Below are 6,843 nucleotides of genomic sequence, written 5' to 3'. Positions count from 1 at the left end.
GAGGTTGAGAAGAGCCATATGGGGTGCACCAACATCTCCCCAAGAGGAGAAGGGACTAGGATTTCCTCCAAGGGGAATTCCTTGGTTGGTGGATTCCATTTTCTCAACCCAAGATCAACGTAGGAAAGGGTAATGAGTATTCCATTTAAAATAAATTTTAGACGCTTTGACACAACTTGTTTTTTCAATTTTTAAGAGTCGAGAAAAAAAAAATATGACTCTAGTCTCCTTCGATTTTTAATGAGCCTGAAGTGACAAGTGCTCAGATGGACCTTTTCTGTTAAGGAGTCTGAAAAGGAACGAAAGGGACTGCTCTGGAAATCTAGGTAGAGGGATTACCAAACCAATCGCAAAACTGCAGAATACTTTTTACGGTACGGCAGTCAATCTTCCCGAATGTTGTGTTCAGTGCATTGCGATCGATAGGGCGGCAGACACGGCTTCCTATGGATAAAGGATTAAGCCTATTGGAGTCTCCCAAAATATACTCGACAGTACGTGGGAGCACAGGTCCATACTGGCACTTATCGCTTCAAAGTGGAGGAATCACCCAACCATCAATGAGAACAACAGTTACCAGGCTTTACGACGCCGGAATACGTCTCTAGCCTAGACTTCTAAATGTTGTGCGTTAAGTTCCAAATCATTGTTAGATTCATTGAATTTATTTTAAATTGATCTTGTTTATGAAGTTTGCCTTTCAGGTTCACCGCGAGATGTAGATGTAATTCCTAAAATGCAATCTAAGATGATAAACAAACTTTTATCTTCTTTGTGCAATGAAAATCCTAGCTACTAAGGAAAGAAAGACAAAATCTTTTCACAAAGATCAAAGAGCACACTCTAAATGCACTTTCCTAAATCAAGCCAATCAGACTGTCTATATGCAAATGCACATGCATGTATTTGTTTTCGACTTTCTTAGTTTATGAATGCTAAAAAGAAAGTTGATGCACAAATCTGAATTTCTTTTCAAGCGACAAATATCAACAAGTTTCTTTTTGAAATAAAAAATGGAGACGATCACAACACCTTACGATTTTGAAATGAATACTTGTTCTTGACATTTGAAAATTACAAATTCAGACCAAAAACAATAGTAACAGGATAATCGACCATCAACAGCAATCAAACTCTTTCCTATGATTGAAATCGGCACTTGCGATAGTTTCAAATCAAAGGACGACAGTACGATTATGCTACTTTTGCAAAGGAGAACTGAAAATGACTCAACAAAAACATTTACAGTTCTTTTGTACAAAGGAGGCGGAATAACAACAAGGAAAAGGGGTTTCAAACAGACATTTACTGATCACAGGCAGCAAAATTCAGGAATAGAACTGGAAAGAATGAATCACAGAAACCAAAATTGCACAAATCCTAGTCTGATCAGCGCACCTGTAACACAGAGAATTTGAAATGCAGCGCACCTTGTCCACTCGGGAAGTGCGTTGAAGTTCAGATTCTCTGAACAGTACCTGCGCTGGGCCAGAAACGAGATTCTGTTTGGGTTCCGGGTCACAGTTTATAGTTCAGTTCTTGGGTTTTGGCCGAGCAAAAAGCAATCAGTAATGCAACAATCAGGGGTAGATCTAAGGAGGATCTAAGAGCTATCACAAGGGCAATCAGATAGTTTGTGAATCAGTTGTTTAAATCATAAACAGATCCAGTAGATGGATTGAAGTAGCATTTATCTACTTTGCATTTGTTATGGAAAATGCAGTTCGAATGCTACCTATAAGTTTATGAAATAGACAACAAAGAATGATAAACAAACAAACTAATTCTTCCCTAGTGGAGTCGCCATTTTGTTACAGGGAAAAGTGTCTATATAGAACTGCTCTATCCCACTAAGGTGTGACAGCTGCCTTAGAAACAAACAGAGAAAAACTACTTTTGTTTTTCCTTTATGAATTATAGATAGAGAGTAACAGAAAGACCAACCTTTGTCTTGCGCTAATCTCCTGATTTGATTCCTCTCTTCTGTGATAGACTTTAGCTACCTGCTCCCTTGCACGCCCAGCTTCACAAAGTACCTGTAAGATCACAGTACATAGCACTATACAAAGACATGGATCTATAATCATAAACAATTTAGGATCAGATGTAAATTGACCATACAAATGTAGCAAACATCAATGACACAAGAGCATGGAGGAAAACTTGAATAGCTTTTATTGATAAACAAGAAAGAGCCAAGAGGAGTTACAACCAGTTTTTCTGACCCAACATCAACCTCCTAGCAAAGAAGCCCCTCTTCACCTCATACAAAGCTTAGATCACCCAACAATCTGATGTTTGTCTCAAGAAACCAACAACAATTCCTTACAAAATGCAAAATTCCAGCCTCTAGATCTCTGGGATGAGGGATCCATATATAGATATCTGTAATGGAGATGAGTCAGCTCATGATTTGATTAGTGTCTTCCCTTTGATAGTTCTTGCTTACACTTGGAGATTGATGATCTCTTACTCATCCTTGGTCGAATTCAGTGAGGCAAGTGTCACAAGAGAAGTTTCTGGAAGCTTCCATTGCCTCTCCACCTCACAGAATGACACTGCCATTTGTCATTTCTCGCCCATCGCACCCCATAGAAGGGATTTTTGAAATGCAACGCACCTGCACAGTGTATTTAGGTGAGATGCAACGCACTTGGCCAGTGGAGCAGCTGAAATGATCCTGTTTTGACCAATTCTGAGCAATTTTTCATGGAGAACTTCTGGGAGAAGCTGTAATCTGTTGACCTTGTTCCTTTAGGGGTTAGAACAACACTTTTAGGGACTTAGGAGCCCTTGGTTTATGGACATTTCATGCTTGGGGTTATAGTGCCCAAAAATGTCTATAACACTTTGAGTGACGACGAAGGAGCAGTGCAGTATTCTCCACTGAGCGCTATTCAGCTAATAAGACAAGGGTTCTCGCGAATAACTACATCGCCGCCATCCTCGTACCATCCATCCACACTGCCTCCATCCTCACCTCCACCACTCACCCCATCACCCACTCCAATGCCACCTCCACCACTGTTCAACATGGCGAACTCCATAAAGCTACCTATATTCAAGGGTGTAGGGAATGAAGATCTTGACCAGCTTTGGTTCATCACAAACACTGTGTGGGAGCTCAGGGTATCACGGATGACCAAATGAACAAATCCATGCTAGTTAGTGCTTTGTAGGAGTGCGCACTAACATGGTACATTAAGTACAATACTGATAACCCAACATCAACGTTAGTAGATATCTAGGCTACGTTGAATAGAGAATTCAGTAGACCTAAGTCTCAAGCGCAATCAATTGTGGGATCAAAGGAGATCATGATGAAGCCTGGGGAGATGCACTGGGATTTCGATCAAAGTTTGAAGTGTACGACCTGTGAAGCCAACATGAATCTAACTGATGGGTAGCACTATGAATGGTTTGTGGTCTCGCTCCTACCCCACCTAAGGGTTGTGTTATCAGAACAAAAGATTGGGACCCATGTAAAAGCTCTAGAAATCACGATGAGACTGCACGAGACACCAATGCAGGATGCTAATCTGGGGGTTTGGAAAATTCATGCGCAATTGCAGGACCTTTGCCTCGAAATGCAAAGTTTGAAGAAGGAGAGAGTAGCTCGACCAGAGGCGCATGAAGAAGTTTGGTGCCTAAAATGAAAAGGTCAGGGGCATGACAAGGATCACTGTCTAGTCTTTGCGAACTATGTTGCAGTAGGGGGACCAATGTCTCTACGAATGGAGGCTGTGGCATGGAAAAGTGCAAGGTCCGTACTATGGTGCCCTATATGCCAAGTGGCTGGGAAACATGCAACCGACAATCGCCATTTTCTATATAAATTCGTACAGAGACCACAACAGCTCTTTTGTAATTTCTATCAATCAGTAGGTCATGATGAGTGCAATTATCATAGTTACGAATTAATGATGGATAGGACACCTGCATAGGGGGTGCAGGAAGAAACGCGGCCTCCGGACGAAGGCGTTGGGGGAACACGAGGTGAGTATCAAGGGAGCAGTCGAGGTCGAGGGTAGCTTATTTGTTACAATTGTGGAGGACTAGGACACTACACGAGGGACTGTCTGAATCCGACGTGACTATCATGCCGCTATTGTACTCAGTTTGACCATGTGACTGAGGATTTCCCTATATTGTTGGCTAAGATTCACAAAAAGGGGGCGTAGCCTCCATAACCGACGTAGAACCTCCAGATGATGAGGGTTGAGCATCGCGAGGAAGACCCTAAGGTAAACATTATGCTGCCGAGTGGAACGACGACTAGGGAGGATAAAGGGAAGCAGCCTATAGAAGGTGAATGGGTTCATAGAGCACCAGAAAAGGGGATTGGGTTTGATTTGGAGTGTGCGAAAGCAAAATTTATGGAAGCAAAGAAAAGCTTCATTGAGGCCTCTACCTTAGGAAGTTAGGAGAAACCAGTTGAAGAAATGGACCCATCCATGATTACCATGTTCTTGGAGACCTGCATGAAACTGATCTGCTATAGTAAGTCTATGAATGGCCTGCAGGAACTGATCAATCGATGCACTAGGAAGAACGACGCTACTGTCAAACCGCATGTAGTCAGAAATCTTGGCAAGCATAAGGTAAGGACTGGGCGTGAGATGAGGCTCACCGCGCAGATAGGGGAATACAAAATGGACCAAGTTATCTTGGATCTGGGGTCTGATGTGAATGTTTTGCCAAAGAAAACATGGGAAAGAATGGGGAGACCTGCGCTCTAGTGGTATCTGATCCAGTTAAGGATGGTGAATCAACAGAAAATTATCCCGATGTGGAGGCTGCAAGGGGTAACAATTGACATTGAAGGCGTGAGCGCACTAGCAGATTTTGAGGTAATAGAGATTGTAGATGTGTTGAAAGAGAAAACGATCATCACTCCGATCTTAGTCTTCCTGGATTGGAAGAAGGAGTTTCATGTGCATGTAGACACATCATGTATTAAACTGGGGGTTGTGCTGACACAGGCCGGTGAGGGAGAACTGGATCACCCTAAAACGTTTGCAAGTAGGAAGTTTCCTAAAGCAGAGAAAAATTATTCCACAATGGAGCACAAAGGATTAGCTATGATGTATGTGCTCCATAAGTTCAGGCACTATTTGTTGGGCGGACACTTTAAGATGTATACGACTCATTCCACGTTGAAGTACCCAATCAACAAGCCTGTGTTGGAGGTGGAAAATATGTAGGTGGTTGATGTTGTTCCAAGAGTATGACTTTGAAGTTATTGTGAAGCTAGGACAACTGAACGTGGGACCTGAACATTTGTTGTGCATTTAAACGGGAGAGGAACCTACTAATTTGGAGGAAGGGCTTCCTGACACATAGCTCTTTGCGGTACGTGTCGTAGACAGTCACTTTGAAGATATCATCCACTTCCTAACGACAGGACCGGCTCTGGAAGGTTATACAAGTCAACAGAAGAAGGAACTAGTAGTGCGCGTGATAGACTTTTCTATCATTGCAGGGAACTTGTACAAAATGGGGTCAGACAAAATATTTCAATGTTATGTGTCTGACTTTGAACGAAGCAACATCCTCACTGAGGCTCATGGAGGAGCTGCAGGAGGACATTATGTAGGGAAAGCAACAACGCAGAAGGTTCTACGTGCGCGGTTGTGGTGGCCAACCATGCATAAGGATTTGAAAGCATATTATAGGGCATGTGACGCATGTCAAAGGAACGGTAGGTCGTCGCGGAGGAATGAACTTCCTCTGATGTTACGGGTGATGTTATAACCATCCGAGAAATGGGTGATTGACTTTGTGGGTCCAATTTAGCCTCAAGGAAAGAAGATAGGTGTGTGGTACATCATCACCATGACTGAGTATTTGACTCGATAGGCGGAAGCACAACCTGTGAAGGACTGCATAGGCGCGACAACTTCGAAGTTTATTTTTGAGTATGTATTGATGAGATTTGGGTGTCCAAAGATTTTGATGAGTGATCATGGTACGCACTTTCTTAATGACACAATCAGCGCACTGACGGAGTAATTTCAAGTGTATCATCAGAAAAGTATGCCTTATCACCCATAGGCTAATGGGACGATGGAAGAATTTAATAAGATACTGGAGAGCGCACTGACAAAGTTTTTCAATGCTTAGCGAAATGATTGGAATCTGCATGTACCCATGGTGCTATGGGCCTACAAAACGACTTGCAAGAAGCTGCATGGGAAAATTCCTTTCAGACTCATGTGTAGAAGTTGTGATGCCAATGGAATACATTGTACCTAGTCTTTGCATAGCGACACTCACAGGAATGGCAGACCACAAAGCCCTGGAAGATACTTGTGCACCTAGCAGAGCTTGAGGGGGACCGATTTCTAGCTAGATTTCATCAACAAGTTCAAAAGGAGAGTGAAAAGGCATAGCATGATCGACACATCAAAGTGCGCACCTTCAAGGTAAATGATCTGGTCTTGTTATATGACAGTAAATTTGATAAATTTCCAGGGAAATTTAGGATGCACTGGCTAGGACCATATGTCATCAAGGAGATTACCGATGGTGGAGCAGTTCAGCTGGTCAAATTGAATGGAGAACCCTTCCCAGGAAAGGTGAATGGCAGCCAATTGAAGCCATACACCGGTGATATGGCTAGGTGACTATATGAGGGAAGCACAATCTTAGTGCTCCAAGCAGCTGAAAGGAGGTACGAGACTATAAACTACACTGCCTGGGTTGGAGAGCTGTGTGAGGAGAGAACTGCGTGGAATGAGGGAATGTCACAGTCCACAACAACGCGCAGAGAGTTGCGCTACCAAGGGAGAAACCGTGCAAATCATCTAAAAAGTGACTGTTAAAGTCATTGTTCATGATTTG

This window comes from Pinus tabuliformis, chromosome 4_1 (genome assembly GCF_031772625.1).
Source record: "Pinus tabuliformis cultivar Carrire ecotype Pingquan chromosome 4_1, CPIR1, whole genome shotgun sequence".
Taxonomy (NCBI): Eukaryota; Viridiplantae; Streptophyta; class Pinopsida; order Pinales; family Pinaceae; genus Pinus; species Pinus tabuliformis.
The sequence above is the reverse complement of the archived record's forward strand: the minus strand, read 5'-3'. Positions refer to the sequence as shown.